Here is a 23,447-nt window from a genome sequence, read left to right as displayed (position 1 = left end):
ATCTTAATAACTCCCGACATGGAATTAAGACCTTCATTTGATGCACCTTCTTTTGCCTAATGTGCGGTCACTTTGATTTAAGTCCAATCTGGCGGAAGGAGACTATGCCGGTGGAACATTGGGGGAGCCTCTGAATGGGATCCTTGGGAAGTCCCGAATCTGACGTCACCCCATTTGAAGTTGAAATTTAACACAGTTAAGGTAAGGGTTATGGTTAGGGATAGGCTTAGGGTAGGGTCGGGTTTAGGGTAGGGATGGATAGCACTAAGAATCCCGGATAGCACTAAACCTTTACAACCAATACCTCTTTCCCAGCGCGCTTTGCATACCCACCTAGGTTGCCCTAGTGACAGCAGTGTAAGGTCTATTTGACCACAATGTGTTCTGGTCACATGTACTCCTAGGTTTTGGTTTAGTTATCTTAAGGCAGTGCCCTTTGTTTTGTTAGTTTGAGTCGACAGTCATGCTGTCTAGGTCTCTCTAAAACGATGCAAAGTKATTTAAATGGAGTTCGAGTAGACAGGAGAGGAATCATTTTGAGCAAAGTCAGCAACGTCCTCAAATTTTAATTCAACCCGAGGACAGTTGACTTTACAGGTCTTGCTGGTGCTTTGGCCCAAAAAATTACTCAATGCCACAAAGGAGGACCTAAAATGACTGAAAAAGTCATTTGATGAACTTTTGATATCTCTAGTGGTGAATTTGTTGACACTCGGCCCCATAGACCGCTGTTATCTGTGGCGCCATGAAACTGTGAGGCATGTTTACGGTCACCTCTGCCCCAGCAGGTGGAAAGATCCTTGCAGATTGTGATACAGTACGCTTCCCATTTTGACCAGAGCCCGATTGGGTACTGTATATAGGGAATAGGGCACTATATAGGGAATAGGGTGCTATTTTGGACTCACCCAATGTGTACACATTCTCTACATTAACATGTCTTGTCCTTGCTTGAATTCATTGTTTGGTATGAATTGAAGCACCTCCCAAACATGTTCTCTGCTTACGTGATGCTCTACTTGCCTCACTGCTTTCTCTCTCCCTCCATCACCCCCTTATCTCTCTCCCTCCATCACCCCTTATCTCTCTCCCTCCCTCACCCCCTTATATCTCCCTCTGTCTTTCACCCTCTTCCATAATCTTTCTTCCTCTTTTTCTCTCTCCCTTCCCTCCTGCTCTCCGCCTCTGTATTTATTGTTCTTCTTCCTCCCTCTATCCCCGCCCCCCTCCCCCTCCACCCCCTCTCTCCCCCCAGTCATGCTTGCTGCTTGCTCAGCTCTTCGCCTGGCTCTGTGTTTCTACCTATGTCCCCCCTGGCCTTAGTTGCTTTGCTCTAAATATACATACCGTGCTGTTTGCCGTGCTGCTACGGCTGCTGCTGAGACGAGGGAATCACAGCTTATTCCCCTCACTAGTTTACATAACCAACTCATACAGTATGGATGTATTCAGTGGCCCATCCGTGGCACATTGTCATGTTATAATGATGGAGCATAATGTGGTGGGACCTCGGCTAGTTCTGTTTGTGAATTGGTTCTGAATATGTTATTTGTGTTATGAATATTTATCACTGTTGGTATAACATTTTTCCATTGCTGAAGCTGTTGATGTTGTATGTTTGTAATTCATTGTGAATCACAACCCCTGCTTTTATATTGTGCAATCATTGGGTGATATCTTTTTGAGAACCGTAAAAGATATTGCAATCATCACCAGTTCAGATCATCTCACACTAAAGATCAGTCAGCAACTGCTTGCAATTAGTCCACTTTCACCGTATGGACCATATTGATGGATACAAGGGCTATGATAACAATATAACCTGTTTAGAAGATAATTAATGGGACTTTCATGGATGAATCATAAAAGGATTAGGCCCATCTCTGAGATGAACCAAAATGGAGTCATAAGCCTGGAGATGTGTTCAAGAAGGGTTGACTCCACCCTCTGTCACACACTGCCTGCTCAATCCCAGAGGGCTGTGCGGTGTGAGGAAGGTTCCACTTGGCTTGATGAGGCGGTTCAGAAGCAGCACCCCCCCGCCACCTCAGGGGGAGGGAACAAATCTGACAAAGTCAAGTCTGATTAAGTCAATGCGGTCTGGGGAAGTTCGATGTCATGTGCCCCACTGCTCCTCTGACATGCACTCTGACAAGATTCAGATCTTAATAACAGTAGAGTTACAGTATGGCCTTAATGGGGAGTTCATGTAGTCTTAAAGGGATAGTTCACCAAAAATGCTTTTATCTTTTACTCCAGACAGTATGGCCTTAAAGAGGAGCTCACATGGACGTAATAACAGTACAGTATGGGCTCGCAATAGACTAGCGTCCTGTCCAGGGGGTGTACTTGTAKATCACGCTACAGAAACAGGAGATCCTGTCCTTTAGGCCATTCTGGCTGGGACAAGGCTACTATTATGGGGAACTTGTACAGTTGGAGTCGGAAGTTTACATACACTTAGGTTGGAGTCATTAAAACTCGTTTTTCACCCACTCCACAAATTTCTTGTTAACAAACTATAGTTTTGGCATGTCGGTTATCTACTTTGTGCATGACACAAGTAATTTTGCCAACAATTGTTTACAGACTATTATTATTTCACTTATAATTCACTCTATCACAATTCCAGTGGGTCAGAAGTTTACATACACTAAGTTGACTGTGCCTTTAAACAGCTTGGGAAYTTCCTGAAAATGATTTCATGGCTTTAGAAGCTTCTGATAGGCTAATTGACATAATTTGAGTCAATTGGAGGTGTACTTGTAGATATATTTCAAGGCCTACCTTCAAACCTTTGCTTGACATCATGGGGAATATCAAAAGAAATCAGCCAAGACCTGAAGGTACCGCGTTCATCTGTACAAACAATAGTACGCAAGTATAAACACCATGGGACCACACAGCTATCATACCGCTCAGGAAGGAGACGCGTTCTGTCTCCTAGAGATGAACATACTTTGGTGCAAAAAGTGCAAATCAATCCCAGAACAACAGCAAAGGACCTTGTGAAGATGCTGGAGGAAACGGGTACAAAGGTATCTATATCCACAGTAAAATGAGTCCTATATCGACATAACCTGAAAAACCGCTCAGCAAGGAAGAAGCCACTGCTTCAAAACCGCCATAAAAAAGCCAGACTACGGTTTGCAACTGCTGCACATGGGTAAAAAGATCATACTTTTTGGAGAAATGTCCTCTGGTCTGATGAATAAAAAATAGAACTGTTTGGCCATAATGACCATCATTATGTTTGGAGGAAAAAGGGGGAGGCTTGCAAACCGAAGAACATCATCCCAAACGTGAAGCACGGTGGGTGGCAGCATCATGTAGTGGGGGTGCTTTGCTGCAGGAGAGACTGGTGCACTTCAAAAAATAGATGGCTTCATGAGGAAGCAAAATTACGTGGATATATTGAAGAGACTTCTCAAGACATCAGTCAGGAAGTTAAAGCTTGGTCGCAAATGGATCTTCCAAATGGACAATGACCACAAGCACAGTTCCAAAGTTGTGGCTAAATGCCTCAAGGACAACAAAGTCAAGGTATTGGAGTGGCCATCACCAAGCCCTGACCTCATCCTATAGAAAAATTGTGGGCAGAACTGAGAAAGTGTGTGCGAGCAAGGAGGCCTACAAAACTGACTGTTACACCACCTCTGTCAGGAGGAATGGGCCCAACTTATTGTGGGAAGCTTGTGGAAGGCTACCCACAATTTTTGATCCAAGTTAAACAATTTAAAGGCAATGCTAGCAAATACTAATTGAGTGTATGTAAACTTCTGACCCACTGGGAATGTGATGAAAGAAATAAAAGCTGAAATTAATCATTCTCTCTAKTAATTTTCTGACATTTCACATTCTTAAAATCAAGTGGTGATTCTTACTGACCTAAGACAGGTAATTTTTACTAGGATTAAATGTCAGAAATTGTGAAAAACTGAGGTGAAATGTATTTGGCTAAGGTGTATGTAAGCTTCCGACTTCAATAGTATTGTGACATCCCAAGGGCCTCTTCCTCCTGCAGAGCCTCAATAATGTYTTCTAATGTAAACTAACAGCTAGAATAGAATGTGCTGATGCAGATTTAAAGGGAACTGCCAGTCATACCAGTGGATATCATATAATATGACTGAGGAATCTCAACCAGCCCCACCCTGTGGTTAATAATGTTTTCATTGGCTCAAGGGGCTTTAGTGTGGTCGTAGTCAGTCTCGTTCTGGCAGGTATGCAAATGGAGGTACAGGAGAGTGAAAGAGCCAATACACATGCCCTCCTTTGTTGTCATGCAGGTTGTCGTTGATACCATGTAATGTTATTTTCTTCCTTTCTTTTTTTTCTTCTCATTCCGTACCTCTGGCTCCCACCTGTGAAGTTAGGTGTCCCTTTGTGCCCGTCTAAAAAATAAACGACACTCAGCGACCGGGTCTCGGGAGTCGCTGCCTGACAACCAGCGCGCACCTGGAGGTAATCAGAAGCTGTCAAATGGAAAGGGCTTGGGCTGCGTTTTGAGAGGCAACTCTCTCCAGTCTCCTCGCTGGTCTAATTTGAGCATGGGGTACAGTGGAGATGAGCCCAGTATCAATACGAGGACCTAAAAGCAAAACACATGTAAGTGAAGAAAATGGACCCCAACAAGAAAGCAAAGTGGCGCCATCTTGTCAGTCACAGCCTAACCAAACTAATTGCTCTCAGAAGGATTCCGGYTGACTTTGAGTAACACAAATTAATGTCCCTTTTCTGTGCTTCCAAGACGACGACAACTTGTGAAGATAATTTATAAATTTCTTTCTGCTATATGTTTATCCTCTGTCTCACTCCGAGGCAGAGGGAAAGTGAAAAATGTGCCACCTTAAAAGAATAGGGCTGACAAATTCTGGATGTGTGTCTTACTTTTCTGGAGACAAACGAAAGATCCTGGCATACCGGAGGCCCTTTGGTGGCCCATTGTACGAGTCCACCCTTGAATGGGTGGTTCTAAAACGCAGACAGACACAGAGCCCCGCCGCAATCTGTTTCAGCCATTCCTGGGATTTATTTACAGCCGCAGCCCTATAAAATCCAGAATTTATGTCATACTTTTTAATTAGAAATAATGTCTTGTAGAATTGAAGTGATATACAGCTTAATCAATATATAGACTGTGTCCGGACAGGATGACAGACAACACTATTGACAGCTCACAGAGTAGCCTAACTTAACACTGTCTTTCAGAGAAATATGTTGTTTGCGGAGGAAGGAAACTGTACTCTCAATCAATTTTTTCACGTTTTCTGTATTTTTCTCTTTCTCTGTTTTTTCTTTCTCTCCCTCTGTCTCTCTCGACAATCTGCCAACATCTTCGAGATAGTATTTTCTTCAGATTGAATCAGGCTCCCTCGTCACTCCGTATTTACCCAAATAATTATTTTACCTGAGCGAGCCCCACTGTGCTGTTTATTGCTGTTGTATAGGTTTGAATAGCGGGAAAGCTGGAGATGGGTTTTAATGAATATGAACTTAACAGATCGAGAGAGGAATGAAACTCAAGTGGGTATTGTATAAATCTCTCTCTCTCTGTAAGCTAAGGTAGAGAGGAAAACTAYGAAACTGTAAGCCCGTTCACTTAAAACCGCTTGGACGATTTATATTCCATTAGTATTTTGTTGTGAGAAAGCATGGTTTAATTAAGTTTATATATCATTTGAGTTAAATTTGTCTTCTCATTTCACACAATACAMATAGTTTGATGATTAAAGAAAATACACGGCTGCTTTTATAAAGTGCTATAGGTGGAATGTCACATGATAACCCAGAGTTATTTTGACCGGGGGGCAACGATAGAGTTAATATTTGTCCAAATTCACGGCTAGGTCTACCAAATTGTTTATTACTTTACTATTTTTAGCTCTCGAAACATTGACTTATTCATGTCACATCCAGGATACAGGAACCACATTTACAGGATTCATATTCTCATGGAGTCTCAAACAAATATATGCCAGAGTATATTGCCATGTTGTTTTAGGGGGCAATCTAAGCACAATGATGTCTGGGAGCGTTGACAATGATACCTATAGCAAGGTTTTCAACCCTGCTTTAGGTGTGTGGTGGTGCGCTGGTTACAYGGCCAGGTATGAAGGTTGTGTTTGTTTATGGAAAGGCAGTTACTGTTGCCATGCGAATTTACCATTTACGGAATTAGTTTTCCTTTTTAATATACGGCATGTCTTTTCTCTATAAATATTTGTCCCTATCCCTTGCCACTAGTCATTTTGAAGCCATCCTATCCCTAATCCATAATGCACCGAGAACTCTGAGAATAGCACAAATAAATGTCATCGCCTTTTGGTGTGTGTGCTGCAAAACTAGGAATGGTGTCTTTGGGAAAGTTGTAAGATAAGAGGTGACAGTAAATCCCATGCGTACAACACCTGGCGAGTCGATGGCAACATGACTCAATCAGATGGAGTGAGCCGGTGAGGGAGTCTGAGAGAAGCTCTGAGAGGCCATTGAGCTTCCCATTGTCTRGGCTTTGCTGATTTAATCAGCAAATGAATAACAAAAGAAGCTCTATCAGAACATTTATGGTAATGTCAGAAGGCATGCGTACAAAGTCCCCAAGATTGTTGCACATTATATAGACTGCCTTTCACACGACTCACTAATGAATATGAAAAGGTGGTACACACACACACACACACACACACATTTTAATTTGTTGCACAATTAAAGGTCAACACTGCATTTCAAACAGCCAGGAATTATCTAATGATTTCAGCCTAGGTATACTTTTACAAGCCCAATCTTCCACAATCATAAGACCCACTAATAATTGTATTTTATCAAAATAGTTTAACCTGCTTTTTTTTCAATAATAAATGGCTTTCAAGTCTATGGAAAATCTGTTTTTTTGTTGCACATTTAGCCAGAACCATGCACATCCACTAATAATAACCAACTTCTGGTAGCAGGCATTATAGAACATTAACACAGGTCACATAATCTCTCAAGCATAAGCCCATGTGCTATTGAGTAGCCAGCTAATATGTATATTTAAAGTCTAGCCAACTTGGATCTATTCGCTTGCTAACAAGGTAGAACAGTTGAACTGTTATGAATACACCCTCCTTTCTGTCTCCAACTGTTTGAACAACGTATCCTGTTCCCTTTAAGATGTTGAAATCAAGTGGCTTACCTGGGTAAGAACATGTTCTCAGAATGAGAATGAGTTGACAATTCCTTATATGAATGCATCTTTTTATGCTCATTGCACATTTATAAAAACAGCTAGCACATTACAGTCCATGGCTAAAATGCTGCTAGCGATAAGTGGTACTGCCAGTGGTGGGAAAAAGTACCCAATTGTCATACTTGAGTAAAAGTAAAGATACTTTTTTTATAGAAAATGACTCAAGTAAAAGTGAGTCACCCAGCAAAATACTACTTGAGTAAATGTCTAAAAGTATTTGGTTTTAAATATACTTAAGTATCAAAAGTATGCTTTATATATATATATATATATAAAGTAACACATACGGATAATTTTCCTGTTTTAAAAATGTACGGACAGCCAGGGGCACACCAACATTCAGACATCATTTACAAACTAATCATACATTTATTTATTTATTTCATACTTTTACTTTTGATACTTATGTATATTTTAGCAATWACATTTACTTTTGATACTTAAGTATAATTAAAACCAAATACTTATATTAAGCAGCACAATACTTATATTAAGCAACACAATACTTTATATTAAGCAACACAGACGGCACAATTTTCTTGTTTTAAAAATGTACGGACAGCCAGGGGCACACCAACATTCAGACATAATTTACAAACTAATCATTTGTGTTTAGTCCGCCAGATCAGAGGCAGTAGAGATGACCAGGGATTCTCTTGATAAGTGTGTGAATTGGACCATTTTCTGTCCTGCTAAGCATTCAAAATGTAACGAGTACTTTTGGGGTGTCAGGGAAAATGTATGGAGTAAAAAGTATATAATTTTCTTTAGGAGTGTAGTGAAGTAAACATAAACGTTGTCAACAATATAAATAGTAAAATTACAGATACCCCCAAAAACGACTTAAGTAAAAARTCTTTAAAGTACTACTTAAGTACTTTACACCACTGGGTACCCCAATGCGACATGTGACAAACTGAGCATCCATTTTCTATAATCATGTCTGTTGATACTCCCGTTTTAGTAGGGTCTGCAGTGTTCTACATTTTAAAGTGTTCTCCTTTATTACAGTAAAATGTCTGTTTTTCAGCGTCCATATGAACCATTCTGTTAGCGCTGAAACATACATTAAAATGAATTGAATTAATTTGATACATTGCCCAGCCGTAACACACACACAGACCCCCCTGTGTTCTCTGACGCACCTTCTATTCTCATTCATTAGMGTTGCGTTCACTTCTCAGGGCAGGTAGAGACTCCAATAATGACTTAATGCTTTGTGTTTATAGACTTGTGAGTTAGATGGTCAAGAACGCTACGCTGCCAGCCCCTAGTCAATGGTTAACTGTTCTCGGGTGATTCAAAGCATCCGGAATCTGTCACAACTGACTACCCTCCCCTACATCTTGACCCGCTTCCTAGGCTCATTTTCCTTCCCCTCTGAGCTTGTCCGCGCTTATCTGAGTCTTTTGTGTAACCCAAACCCTATAGAGAAGAAGTATTGGGGCTGGGGTTACTCATGTCTGTTCTTCCTTTCATCATGATCCTCTAATTCCCCAAAATACCCAGAATCCTATTTGCTAGGCCACAGGTGGCCTCGTGTTGCAATGTTGCGGCCACACAGCGGCTCTCCACTAAGCAGACAGACGTTTACTCACCCGCCCTCGCTTTTGTGTACCTGAATGGCGGTAATACCCAATACGGCTAGCGTACACACGGCTAATCCTTCAGCCGTTGTAAAACGCACAGTTGTCAGGTACGCAGTTTTGGACGAGGTTAACTGTGAAGTCCAGGTATTACTCACATGTTGTTTTCCCCCTCACCGTTCCTGATAGACCGATGTGTAGCTAGCGTGTATGGGAAATACCCCGGATTCTCAAAACAAATTCTCCAATTTAGCAGACAGGACAGGTGTTGCAAACCACACTACRGTGTCTAAAAGCAAAGCTTCCAGTATTCGTGTCGGTAGTGCTGACGCTAACGGCGGTCTAGTTTCAGTCTTTTTGTGATGGGATTTATTGAGTAGAAGCGGTTGCATACCAGAGTAGGCTACCAGTACTGCCCTGAGACCATGACTGGGCCTGTTCACAAGAATAGGGTCACAACCGGCAATGAACTTTGTGCCCCACAGTTAATTACAAATTAGAACGCCATGCGACCCTGAGGATGTGCTCCATGGGTGGAATAATGAACACCTGGAAATGGAAAGAATAAGAAGGATGAGGTAAAGACAGAGAGGGAGGGTAGTGCATATTAAAGCTACAATATGCACTCGACATCTTTATGCATTGTGTTGCCAGCCCTTCAACTCTGTTGAACTCTTTTTCTGTACTGTATTTTTATACCGGTATGCTAACTTGGATAGAGAGGCCCTAATTGCGTTTATTTAATTCAATAACTGACTTGAAWTGCATTTTGCTCATTGAAGTTTTCCCTCTGGGTGTAATGTGAGATACCTGCTTATACGCATACTGTACAGTTTGTACTTTACATCTACTCTTYCAGGTCACAGTGCAGCTGACAGTCAGGTTAGTTCTCTGGGTTGCTTTCGTGGTGAGAACTCTCTAGTCCACAGACATCATATGATGATGCAGTGTGGCAGGCCCCGGTGAATCATCCCCCGCCGTCACAGGTGGGGGAAATACATCTGTGCTACTGGCAGTCTGAAGGCGGCTCATGGCCTAGTGCTCAGCAAGGGGTTTGGATCTGATGGAAATTCAGTGTTTATGTGACGTGGGGGATAAAGACATGGAGCAATCGATCGAGAAAGAAGAGGAAAACATTGACTTATAGTTGAAACTGTGGAAATACAAAATACTGTCTATATATGGTCAAGACATATGAGACAGTAGACCGGGAAGTACCTTTTATTTCCAATGTCTGTGTGTACGTCTGCTTCTGTGGGGTGCGATGTCGGGGCACGCTCTGTGTTTGTGTGCATGGAGGTCGGCGTCGTCTGTGTGTGTGTCGGACGATTCCGGCGAGGCCCCTTTTGAGCAAAGGCTGATTCCCTGGGCAACGGGAGGCCTTTTTATTGGCCACTCCGGTTCACAGTATCCTTATTTAACCATTCTCCACGAATGGCCRTCGCCCAGTGTCGGATATGGCGGATTGTTTTCCTCCGCCTTTTGCTACGGGACGTGGGATGGAAGGCGAATACGAGGGGATGTCGTGTTCCTCTGTGACGTTCCCTTCCTTGTGTGGCTCGGCACAATTCCTTCCACGGTAATTGGGGTGTGAAAGCAACACTCGCTTGCCTATTGTCTCGGTATCTGATTCTGAAATGCGTTCAGACCACACTCGGGCCACACTAGTAAAGAGAGAGTAGGAAGGGTAAGGGAGAAAAATGAGTGACGGAGGGAGTATGTGGTGACAATGGGGAATTCGGGTTGAGATTGTGAAAATGGCAGATGGTACTCATCCTTCTGATAATCACTATGTGGACAGAGGAGGGAAATTGACTGATTATACATGGACAGAAGTAAATTGTCTTAGAGAAAAGGGAGGTTCCAGAGAAAGCAACAGTGTACAGGTGTAGCAGAGAGTTTGATCTGAGAGAGAACAACTGAGAGAGCGAGAGAGCTGTGCGAGTGAGTGTTCGACAGCGATAGCCAAACTAGGTTCAGCTCTTTATACAATGTACAGGAGATGGATTGAGAGAACCAGAGGTCCTAATTGTGCCACACCATCTGCCCACTATAGGGAACAGGCCAATGAATGTGACTCCTTCCAACAGGCTCGGTGAAGAGCAGATGTGTGTGTGTGTGTGTCCTGTATGGTTGTATAATTATGTACGTCTCTATATTTGAAGTATGTTTGCGTACATGCATGAGTAATGTAACACTAGAGGACGTGCTTTGAAAATTACCAGCGAGCAGACATTCCAAACTGACTCTGAAATGATCAGTCTGTTATCCAGCCCCATCTAGCTATGTTTGACACTTTAAACATTTTTTTTTTTTACGGGAAATGTCCAAACAAAAGTAGGTTGAGGAACAGGTAGAATTTCTGAGGGAAAATGAGGACCAAGCCTCCCTTGTCTTCCACCCTCCTTGCTCGAACTGTGCCGAACCAGAAAGGGCTATGTGTAAGAGATAATCGCATTGGTTACATTCATCACATTACCTGGATCTCTTTACTTACACCTGGATCTCTTTACTTACACCTGGATCTCTTTACTTACACCTGGAWCTCTTTACTTACAGATCTAAAGGTGATAGGAGCAACATGAAATCCTACCCCATTGTCTTACTGGAGGAATGGCACCCGATTTAGGTAATAAGGAAATTTCATTTGCTAGGCAAATGCCCGACAACTAACCTGACTGTGGCTATGCCAGGTTTTCCATTTAGTTCCAGCACCCTTTCTGTTTAGTTGTTGTTATTTACAAGAGTATTAAAGGGTGTCTTCTCAATGTAAATGAATCTGCAGTAACATTAGGCACCTCCGTAAAGATTCCATTTAATACAGTGTATAACGTTTCCATCACAGTTACCCAACTGCTCTTGTGGTGCCTCCACTTCCAAAATGTTGATATGATGTGAATGTGCTTTCATTTAGTAAATGCTCATTGAATTAGGAATGTGTTTATTCATATAGCACTTTTTTTGAGGGTGGAGGTGTAAGCCACTAAATATGACAATAGGGTAATGGATTTTTTATTTACTTGCCCGACCAGCAGTGTTGGTTGGTGCCAATCCCATCTGTACATTTGAATATGAAATATATTAACTTTTTTTTCCAAACATTGAGTAAATATTGATATCAACTCTCAGAATATACTGTAAATCATGGACTATGAGCTGGTTAACACTCATACAGTATGATATAAATTCTTAACCGTCCAATTTGCACAAGAGAAAAAATGACAAGACAGCCCCCTCCTCCTCTCTCACTTGGTCGTGTTTGGTCACAGTAGGAAAGGAACGTTGGCATTCTCCTCATATCCTGCATACTCATATCCCTAAGTCCCTCTCATAATTATTATTCAGTGGATGCATTGCTTGGCACAAGGACAAAACTTTGCATAATTTATGCAAGACCGTCATCAATTTTTTTTWAAACGGCCCCAGACACGTTATTTTGCTTTTAACTAAATAGACAAGCTCTGGTCGGACATAAAACGCAGGCGGAGGAAAGAAATAACTTTATTTATATCTTTATCTAAACTTTGAACCAGTGTTCAGTTTATATATTAGTAAGTGGCCAACTCAAATAAATTGTATTTATGGGCATACTTTTGCATAGCCTGGTATGATACTGCAAATCTACAAAGCGACACAGGGATGAAGGTTTTAAAGCATTGAGCTTATTTGGAAGGGGATAAATATATTCCCAGGTATGCTGTTGTTGAAGATGAGGTAGGCGTGTTAAGGTACAGCAGTCTTTCCCGTACAGCAGTCTTCAGGGCTTTTGCTCTGGGACTTGGAAGGTATTTTCAGTGCAGTGCTCAAAGGAAAATGTCCTCAGAGAACGAAAGGAGGGGGCTGCTCTTATTGTCCTGTATCCCAGGATGTTGCCGGGCTATTTATACCAACCTTAATGAAGAAAAGGAGATGTAAATAGCTTCTCTTTATTAGCTAACCACGTCCAATGAGAGCTGTGTGGTCTTTTTCACTTTGCATTCCCCTCCCGTGATATTCCAAGTAATAAACCTGTTTTTTTCCACTGCATTGTCCATCAGTGTGGATATCACACACCAGCCGTGTGCGGCTGCCAGACCATTGCAATGCGCTTTTCGGTGCCAGAAACAGGAAAGGGCAAGTCAGTTTGACTTTGTCTGACCACACTGCGGAGTGTACTGAAACCCATGAACATTGGCAGCTCTCTTCCATTTCTAAACAGAGTGGATTTAATGGACATTTCACAAATACACTCCCACTCCATAGGTAAACGACAAGTCCCACTAATTTACTTTTGGTTCCTCTCTTTGTCACTCTGTCTCCGGTATTACGTTTGTTAGCGAGGAGTGTAAAACAAATGAGAACTTTTCTATTATGAAACGAGATGTGGAATTACATTCCGCTGCCAACCCCCATTTTTTTTATCTTAAAAAAAAAGTTTTATTTGGTTACATTAGCTGAAAATGGGACTTTCTTTAAAGAATAATGTGTAAGAGATGCTATTTAATCAGTTTGCTCAACATTTCAGTTCGGGATGTAATTTCCTGACATTTTTGAGCTGAGCCACGTTAAACTACTTCAATGGAAATGCCTTTTTACTTTTAAGTTTAATTTATTTGCATAAAATAAGTGATAAACAATAATACAAATACAATAATGAGGTTTGCAAGTGTGGTTGGAAGCCCAAGGGCTCATATAAAAACCACACCACAATATACAATATATAAGTACAAAAATAATTAAGGTTTGTTAAAACAGATGACAAAATCCACTAATCATAAATGTACAAATGAACCGATCAACCACACAATAATAAACAGTACACATACTCACATAGTTTTGTTTAAATGTGAGTATGTGCGAGTTGGGATATATGGAGGAGTAGTTTGGTTCATCAGGCTGACCCCCAGTCTTCGCTTGGCAATGTGAAGATAAGAATTCCAGAGTAGGGTGGTATCTCTATCTGATATAGAATTGACTATGTGAGGTGCGCCAGTGGGGAGGGTGAAGGTTATCGCAGTGTCTTGTGTTATATAGATGGATTTCAGAATTAACCTTTGAATAATCCATTGAAGGGTTTAGGTAAACTGTCTGGGAGATATGAGTATTTGTAGATAATAATGCATAATTGGCGTACAGTGATGTCGTAAATGGATAAGATATTGAGTTTCTTAAAGGTGCAGATGGAGCCAGGTAAATAGCTGAGGTGGCTAGTCTTGTAAATGTCTTTTGTATGATGAGTCATTTGTGTAGGTAGAAGATGTTTGTAGTGGCCCAGACAATATTATAGTAAATAAGATATGGGTAAATGAAGCTATAGTAAAGAGTTACGAAGCAAGCCTGATGAACCAAACCACTCATCTTTCTGATGATACAAACAGATTTCATCACTTTCCTGCAGACAAATTGAATAGGATCTTTCAAGGTTAACTTTTCATGCATTAGAACTCTGAGCAATCTAGGCTATGTGACCATTTCTTATTATTACTAGTGAATACAATAAAGTTGGATTTTATTTACATTGAAAGATAATTTGTTTATCTGGAYCCATTCAGAAAATTTGACCATGCCTGAGTTGGCTTCATGAATTAGTGAATCAAAATTCTTGTGAGATCAAATGTGTCATCAGCAAAGAGAATGGGAAGTACGGTAGAAAGCACAACAGCAAGGTCATTGATTTAGATTAGGAATAACAAAGGTCCAATTATCAACCCTGTTGGACGCCACAGGATATCTTGGCCCTGGTAGATGCACAGCCGTTTGCATAAACATATTGTTTTCTATCATAAACATAACTATATAACTAATTATACTGTTTGTGTAATCATGAAAACCGGAATAATGAAATATCGAAAGTAAAATRTCATGATGTAAATATTTGATCCACAGGTTGTAAAAGAGCCTTATCTGTGGAGTATATGGTGCTCATTTAGAATAGTGTTGATTTAAAATTTTGGTTCTCTTARACAGCAATTGTTCTAGGATTTTATAAAAACATGGTAGTACAGATATTGGCCGATTTTTAATTTGTAAAAGTTTTGGGATCCCCTGATTTATAGATGGGGATAACTTTGGCAATTTTAAAATCTTTAGGAATAGATATGGTGAAGATATATGTTAGAGGCTCCGTGATCGATTTCACCAAAGAGACACKAATCTCATCATGACCTGGTGCTAATATCATTAAGTTGCCAATTACCTCCATCACTTCCATTACATCAGGAGGATCAAACTGAAGCAGAGAAGGGAAATGTCTCTTAGTATAATGCAAGGGATATCCATCAGTTATCTACATTTTCTTTGACAATGGTAGATTTGGATAGAATAAACTCAAAAGTTTTCAAAACTGTTAAAATAATGTCTGAGTATAACAGAACTCATATGGCAGGCGAAAACCTGAGGAAAATACATCCAGGAAGTGTGATTTTTTTATTTATTTTTGTAGTTTCCTATTGAATGCCATTAATATCGATTGACTTATATCTATTGGCTCTGGATAAGAGCGTCTGCTAAATGACTTAAATGACTTATGACTCAAATTGCACTTCCTATGGCTTCCACTAGATGTCAACAGTCTTTAGAAATTGTTTCAGGCTTGTGTTCCGGAAAATGAGGGAGTAAGAGCACTCTGAATGAGTGGACACTGCAGTGGGCCAGAGCATTTTCATGCGCGAGACCGAGAGCGTGCCTTTCTGTCCGGTTGAAATATTATCGATTATTTAGGCTAAAAAGAACCTGAGGATTGATTATAAACATCGTTTGACATGTTTCTACGAACTTTACGGATACTATTTGGCTTTTTCGTCTGCCTGTTGTGACTGCGTTTGAGCCTGTGGATTACTGAACAAAATGCGCGAACAAAACGGAGGTTTTTGGATATAAACATGGACTTTATCGAACAAAACGAACATTTATTGAGTAAATGGGAGTCTCGTGAGTGCAACCATATGAAGATCATCAAAGGTAAGTGTTTCATTTTATCACTATTTCTGACTTGTGTAACTCCTCTACTTGGCTGGTTACTGTTTGTAATGATTTGTCCGCTGGGCGCTGTTCTCAGATAATCGCATGGTATGCTTTCACCGTAAAGCCTTTTTGAAATCTGASACCGTGGTTGGATTAACAAGAAGTTAATCTTTAAACCGATGTATAACACTTGTATGCTTCATGAATYTTTATGATTATTTCTGTTTTTGAATTTGGCGCTCTGCAATTTCACTGGATGTTGGCCAGGTGGGACGCTACCGTCCCAAGTACCCTAGTGAGGTTATGAGTGGATCGTTGTAGATGCCTTTTTCTTATTCAATTGATGATATTACGACAAGACGGAACTGCCAAAGGGGGAGGAGTTGCAATCTACTGCAGAGATAGCCTGCAGAGTTCTGTCATACTTTCCAGGTTCATGCCCAAACAGTTCGAGGCTTCTAATTTAAAAATGAATCTCTCCAGAATTAAGTCTCTCACTGTTGCCGCTGTTATAGACCCCCCCCCCCCCCCCCCCCTCAGCTCCCAGCTGTGCCCTGGACACCATATGTGAATTGATTGCCTCCCCCCTCTATCTTAAGAGTTCGTTCTGTTAGGTGACCTAAACTGGGATATGCTTAACACCTCGGCCGTCCTACAATCTAAGCTAGATGCCCTCAATCTCAAGAGAACTTCAAGGAACCCACCAGGTACAACTCTAAATCAGTAAACATGGGCAACCTCATAGATATTTATCGCTGACCAACTTGCCCTCCAAATACACCTCTGACACCCCTGTTTTCAATCAGGATCTCAGCGATCACTGCCTCATTGCCTGCATCCGTTCTGGGTTTGTGGTCAAACGACCACCCCTCATCACTGTCAAACGCTCCCTAAAACACTTCTGCGAGCAGGCCTTTCTAATCAACCTGGCCCGGGTATCCTGGAAGGATATTGACCTCATCCCGTCAGTAGAGGATGCCTGGTTGTTCTTTAAAAGTAATTTCCTCACCATATGAAATAAGCATGCCCCTTTCAAAAAATGTAGAACTAAGAACAAATATAGCCCTTGGTTCACTCCAGACCTGACTGCCCTCGYCCAGCACAAAAACATCCTGTGGCGTACTACACTAGCATAAAATAGTCCCCGCGATATYCAACTTTTCAGGGAAGTCAGGATCCAATAGACACAGTCAGTTAGGAAAGCAAAGGATAGCTTTTTCAAACAGAAATTTGCACCCTGTAGCGCTAACTCCAAAAAGTTCTGGGACACTGTAAAGTCCATGGAGAAAAAGAGCACCTCCTCCCAGCTGCCCATTGCACTGAGYCTAGGAAACACTGTCACCACTGATAAATCCACGATAATCGAGAATTTCAAGGAGCATTTCTCTACGGCTGGCCATGCTTTCCTCCTGGCTACCCCAACTCCGGTCAACAGCTCCGCACCCCCCACAGCTACTTGCCCAAGCCTCCCCAGCTTCTCCTTCACCCAAATCTAGATAGCAGATGTTCTGAAAGAGCTGCAAAACCTGGACCCGTACAAATCAGCTGGGCTAGACAATCTGGACCCTCTCTTTCTAAAATTATCTGCCGCCATTGTTGCGGTCTATTACCAGTCTGTTCAACCTCTCTTTCGTATCGTCCAAGATTCCTAAAGACTGGAAAGCTGCCGTGGTCATCCCTCTCTTCAAAGGGGGAGACACTCTAGACCCAAACAGTTACAGACCTTTATCCATCCTGCCCTGCCTTTCTAATGTCTTCGAAAGCCAAAGTTAACAAACAGATAACTGACCATTTCGAATCCCACCGTACCTTCTCCACTGTACAATCCGGTTTCCGAGCTGGTCACGGGTGCACCTCAGCTACGCTCAAGGTACTAAAGATATCATAACCGCGATTGATAAAAGACAGTACTGTGCAGCCGTCTTCATCGACCTGGCCAAGGCTTTCGACTCTGTCAGTCACTGTATTCTTATCGTCAGACACAACAGCCTTAGTTTCTCAAATTACTGCCTCGCCTGGTTCACCAACTACTTCTCAGACAGAGTTCAGTGTGTCAAATCGGAGGGCCTGTTGTCCTGACCTCTGACAGTCTCTATGGGMGTACCACAAGGTTCAATTCTCGGACCGACTCTTTTCTCTGTATATATCAATGATGTTGCTCTTGCTGCGGGTGATTCCTTGATCCACCGCTACGCAGACGACACCATTCTGTATACATCTGGCCCTTTGGACACTGTTAACACACCTCCAAACGAGCTTCAATGCCATACAACACTCCTTCTGTGGCCTCCAACTGCTCTTAAACGCTAGTAAAACTAAATGCATGCTCTTCAACCGATCGCTGCCCGCACCGCCCGACTAGCATCACTACTCTGGACGGTTCTGACTTAGAATATGTGGACAACTACAAATACCTAGGTGTCTGGCTAGACTGTAAACTCTCCTTCCAGACTCATATTAAGCATCTCCAATCCAAAATGAAATCTAGAATCGGCTTCCTATTTCGCAAAAAAGCCTCCTTCACTCACGCTGCCAAACATACCCTCGTAAAACTGACTATCCTACCGATCCTCGACTTCGGRGATGWCATTTACAAAATAGCCTCCAGCACTCTKCTCAGCAAACTGGATGCAGTCTATCACAGTGCCATCCATTTTGTCACCAAAGCCCCATATASRACCCACCACACCGACTTGTATGCTCTCGTCGGCTCGCCCTCGCTARATATTCGTCGTCAGACCCACTGGCTCCAGGTCATCTATAAGTCTTTGCTAGYTAAAGCTCCATCTTATCTCAACTCACTGGTCACCATAACACCCACCCGTCGCACATGCTCCAGCAGGTATATCTCACTGGTCATACCCAAAGCCAACACCCACTTTGGCCGCCTTTCCTTCCAGTTCTCTGCTGCCAATGACTGTAACGAATTGCAAAAATCACTGAAGTTGGAGTCTCATATCTCCCTCACTAACTTTAAGCATCAGCTATCTGAGCAGCTTACCGATCGCTGCAGCTGTACATAGCCCATCTGTAAATAGCCCACCCAACTACCTACCTCATCCCCATATTGTTTTTTGCTTTTTTGCTCTTTTGCACCAGTATTTCTACTTGCASAGCATCATCTGCACATCTATCACTTCAGTGTTAATTTGCTAAATTGTAGTTACTTCGCTACTYTGGCCTATTTATTCCCTTACCTCCTCCATTTGCACACACTGTATGTAGATTTTTCTATTGTGGTATTGACTGTACTTTTGTTTATTCCATGTGTAATTCTGTGTTGGTTTTTTTGTCGCACTGCTTTGCTTTATCATGGCCAGGTTGCAGTTGTGAATTAGAACTTGTTCTCAACTGGCCTACCTGGTTAAATAAAGGTGAAATAAAATTTAAATTAAATACAAAATTCCATGTTGACTTTATATTATTTAATGATTCTTGGAATTTGTTAGTAAAATATGTTTTTTGGGAGATCCAAAGTAGTTAATTTGTTCTTATACTTTTTTGTAATTTGCAGAATTCAGGGGAGAGGGATTTGAGAAATGTTTTATACAACTTTTTTTTTTTTTTACTGAGGATTTTTTGAGACCGGTTGTAAACCAAGGTTTCCAGAACCCTTCTGCTGCTCTCTTACGTGGTTTAACTAAGGGAACACAGTGATGAAAGATGTGAGAAAAGTCTGGTCAGCAGACTCTACATCGGCCTGATTATAAACATTTCCCCATGAAATATCATCAATCAACATGCTTTTACATTTTCCCGGTAACATTGTGTTAGTGTTACACTTTAAAAGAAAAAATATTTACACTTTAAAAGTGTTAATACTTCTAGCTAAGTAGTACCTAGTTGCATTACAAAGCTGATACTAGAAACACTAACATACTCATAACTGCTTGCTTGATTTGTTTATGCACGTGTCCTAATTCCAAAGTAGTTTCCCCTTTGCGCTCCCATCTGCAATCATTCCCATTCATACGGAGCTCATCATATCAGATCTGTTCTCGCTCCATGCAGCTCAAGCATTTCCATTTAGACCCTGCTGTTCGCCACAGTGAAACAGATCAATACACTACCCAGAGAGACTTATTTGCATGGTAACCTTTTGCTCAGTCTGAAAAATATGTAGGCCTGTGGAGCATCAGAAAGTGGGCCATTTTACCCATAGGGTTTAGGACATTGCTTGACTACTGTTCTGTTGACCCTAACTTGAGATTGAAATACATTTGAGTAAGAGCTCTGATTGGATAGGAATGGTYTTGTAGGGGCAGGCCCTATGGCTGTTTTTGCTTTGCAGACCAAACCTTGAGAAGGCAACGTAGTAGAAACGCTGCAGAAACAGGGCAATGCACTTCTTCACTGTTTCCTGAATAGCCACAGATTCAGAACAACATCATAGACTTAGTTCCATATGATGTATTACTTGTGCCTGTCTTTGACAACCACTGTCGCCAGGAGTTTTTGGTCGAAAAAAAGTATATGCTWTTTCAGCGAAAAAATTCTCCTCACTTAGATATTCATGGGAAATAATGTTTGGTCTTGTGTGTGTTTTGTTATCCCGTGAACTCCATGCCATCCATTGTGTTGTCAGCTTTGAGCTAAAGTATTTATTACAATCCATAGAGCAGATGCCAAGACAGTGATGGAAGATGGTGAATACTCAACCATATTTCCTCGTTGAATTTTGACTTCAAGATAAAGCGAAATTGTGGCCCTATTATTTACTTTCAATAAGCAAGTTATTGACAAGTCACTTAAATCCACAAGACATGGAAACAAATATTGTTTTAGCCTCAGTCCTCTATCTAGCCCACCTCCATCCAAATATCCAACTTGAGCAAACAATCCCAATGTCACACAAATTGCATTAAACACTCTGGCATATTTCTCTAAGGAAGGCTGTTGAATTTAATATTTTTTTTTATTTGTTTGAGACATCTCGCTAAGGCAATTATGGACAATGGTGAGCAATGCATGAAGAAAAATAATTACTTTGCAATTTGTCTTCTGCCTGGTACAACAAGAGAGGTTAAAGCAATTGATCCATCCTCCATATAGGAGGGGAAAGGCTAGATGGGTTCGTTTTGGCACTGACAACTGGAGAAGACGAACATTGGCTTTTGGGCCCCCTCTCTCAGAACTGATATCCCCATTAAAACCTCCCAGTGGAAGATGGAGGAGATGAATAGAAAGTCTGAATGTTACCATCATCAATCACCCATGGCAACACAGTAACTTCTGTGCAACAAAGCATGACATCTTTGATTCCCGAATCCCAATGAGATGACGGCAACATTATGGTTTCAGTTCTCCGAGAAGCAACATCGGATAACATTCGGAATGGGAATTCACCGTCTAACTGAATCCAACAAGGAAAAAAAATCCTAATCTCCTAGGCCCATCACGGTGCTGGCGAATATTTATTCTGAAATGGTAATTTCCTGATTGTCTCATTCCGATCACGGTCTTGCTTAGCATTGTGGGCCCATTTTTCCACAGCTGCTATTTATTATTTTAATGATGCTGAGTCTGAATGTTTGCACTGAATTACACAAATTTGCCTTGGACTAATGACAATGCCCCAGAGGAACAGGGGACACACTGTGTGATTCTCCAGACTATGTGCTGCATACATTCAGAAGTATTAAACTCAGTCGGGCATATCACCGAAAGGCACTCAATCTATGTAGCTGTGCCGAGACAGTTTTTAGGCCACTTGGGCAATGTTGTTTAGGAAATTATCTGCAGAGTAATATGATAGCCTATATCTGTAGAATGCCATATCTCATGTTTGGCAGTATGCACGGAATTCGTTGCAGCCTCTAGCTTAACATAGCTGAATAAAAGTAAATGGTGCAACATTTAACATTTAACACAGCGTTAAATGTGTTAACACTAAGTGAATGATTACTTGGGTATCAAACGGGACAGATAGTTTTTGTACTCATTCATCAACCTTCTCTAATAACATTATATAAAATGGTCTTAATATACTGTCAAATCCTTACTGAGGTTGCCACTGGGCCATAGCTGCAGTGTTGCCAAAATGGTTGCTGACTTCTGTCTGAATTCTTGACATGACTATCGGGGGTTGGGGGAATGCAGTAATATTTTCTCATAACCGAGACATATTGGGCAATAAATGTTAAATCCTCCAGTAATGTCTTGCACAGAGGATGTTATTAGACTTGCCAGCCAGAGGTATGTGTGTGTTGGGCGTCTGTCAGAAAGCCCTTCCAAACCCCCGTCCTCCCCTCCCAACTCCCCCTATGCCGAAACCAACTGGTCCAGGAAAAGCCATGCCAGACTCCCAGAGTTGTCCCACAGCCTCTCAAAGTCAGCTGCCAAGWAGTCAACAGAGGAACTCTGGCACCACGATAGACTACTACCCTCCGGAATTCACCATACCGTACCAACACCCTGCCTCCGAAATMAATTTCTCCTTCTTGGCCCCCCTTCAACATGGAAGGAGAGGGGTGGAGGATGGAGAGGAGTAGGGAGGGGTAAAGTTTCAGAGTTTGCTTTAAAGATTATCCCACTCCTGAAGGCCCCCGTCGTCAAGGCGAAGTAATATAGCTTGTCAGATTGAGCCCAAAAATAAATGAGGAAAAGGAGGGGAGGAAGGTAAGAAGAAAAGCGCCCCTCATCTGAGCTTTAACGTCCCCGGCATTGACAGGAACACAGCAAGCCAATGGGACTCCAAAGGAAGAGGACCATATTGTTGCTCCAGGGGTGGGGGAGTGCTCAGAGGGGATGAGGGTGTGCCGGGTGGGTTGGGAGGATCAAAGAAGAAGAGGGGGCTACACTCTGGGTTGTGGCAAGATATTTTGACACCGACGCTTTTTTCACTGGAGGGCTGAGTTTCCATCCAAGACGGGACTGAAAAGGCACTGRAGGGGAAGGTGACTGAGCCTTATGGCATTGAATTGGCTGCTACTGTATTCAGGGAGTTTATTAGCCTTCGCTGTATATAGAACAGCCCAGTATATTGCAAGTGAGAAAGTTGCCACACTCCTTTCCTTTCTGTGTTAGCGTTAGCATTGTAGCTATCGCAGTTCTCTTGAACCGAGAGTTGTTTGAGGTAAAGATATCATATTGCGTTAGAAGGGGAAAGGAAGTAGCCTAGCCTTGGCGCTGGCTTCTAACACARTCCAGGCCCTGGTCTCMTTGACAAAATTAAATACAGGTTGCTCTCTGTAACTCCCCACCCCTGCCAATGGATCTGCGCCTTAGCACAATATTGATCCGGAGGGCCAATGCTATCAACCGAGAGCCTTCTGTGATCCTGTCGGCATCAAGTGGCAGGCAATCTCTTTAAAAAGGGCTCCTCTTTAAGCGTCCAAGAAAAAGTTCCTCACATGTGCGAGTCCGGTGTGGTCTAGAAGTCAAAAGCAATCATTGACTCTCTTTAGTCCGGTTTGATAAAATGGCGAAGGGTGGGCAGAGTGCTGCGGCAGTAAGTGYAAGAGTATCATCGCTACACAGTGGGGCAATTAGAGATTGGGGCTCGAGTTCACAAGGCCAAATGACTTAGAGGAATATGATTGAGGTGTGTGTGTTGAGTGTATGTGTGTACTGAAAAGTGTGTGAGTGTGTCAGACTATTTCCAATGTGTCAGCTCTCAACAACCCCACCCCCCCCACCTATAGTATATCTATCTCAATTACTTTTGTCTAGGTTCGTCATGTTCTACTGTC

At 41.9% G+C, this 23,447-nt stretch overlaps 1 protein-coding gene across 8 annotated transcripts in view; it reads left to right on the top strand.

Annotated features, from left to right (window-relative positions):
- The window catches only part of LOC111960292 (adhesion G protein-coupled receptor L3-like), a 345,871-nt gene that overhangs the window by 58,535 nt on the left and 263,889 nt on the right, over positions 1 to 23,447 (top strand). Inside the window, exon 3 of one of the 8 annotated variants that reach the window (XM_070437818.1) lies at positions 11,374 to 11,443. The exons of the other annotated variants lie outside the window; for them this stretch is intronic. The gene's annotated coding sequence lies outside the window, so the exon portion shown is untranslated. The remainder of the gene's footprint in view (positions 1 to 11,373; positions 11,444 to 23,447) is intronic. 8 annotated transcript variants of the gene reach the window in all.

Source organism: Salvelinus sp. IW2-2015, linkage group LG37, assembly GCF_002910315.2.
Source record: "Salvelinus sp. IW2-2015 linkage group LG37, ASM291031v2, whole genome shotgun sequence".
NCBI classification, from domain to species: Eukaryota; Metazoa; Chordata; class Actinopteri; order Salmoniformes; family Salmonidae; genus Salvelinus; species Salvelinus sp. IW2-2015.
Note: the sequence above shows the minus strand (reverse complement) of the source record. Positions and strands in the feature narration are given on the sequence as shown.